Source organism: Phaethon lepturus, unplaced genomic scaffold (assembly GCF_000687285.1).
Source record: "Phaethon lepturus isolate BGI_N335 unplaced genomic scaffold, ASM68728v1 scaffold26970, whole genome shotgun sequence".
Lineage (NCBI taxonomy): Eukaryota > Metazoa > Chordata > Aves > Phaethontiformes > Phaethontidae > Phaethon > Phaethon lepturus.
Window position 1 is genome coordinate 1 of NW_010513009.1, and position 208 is coordinate 208.

Sequence of the window (208 nt, forward strand, 5' to 3'; positions counted from 1 at the left end):
TGCCCTCCCAGCTCAGCCCTGGGGGCACAGCACAGACATGGCGCTGAGCCTGGGCACGGGCTGAGAAAGGGAAGGAAGAAACAGGCAGCACCGCAATAAAAGTACAAACAGGCTTTATTTCAGCACGGCTTCCCTCAGTGAAAAGCCCCTCCAGGCAGCAGGTTGCCCCGGCCTAAGGGAGGAGGGGGCAGCCCCAAGCCAGGGCCGG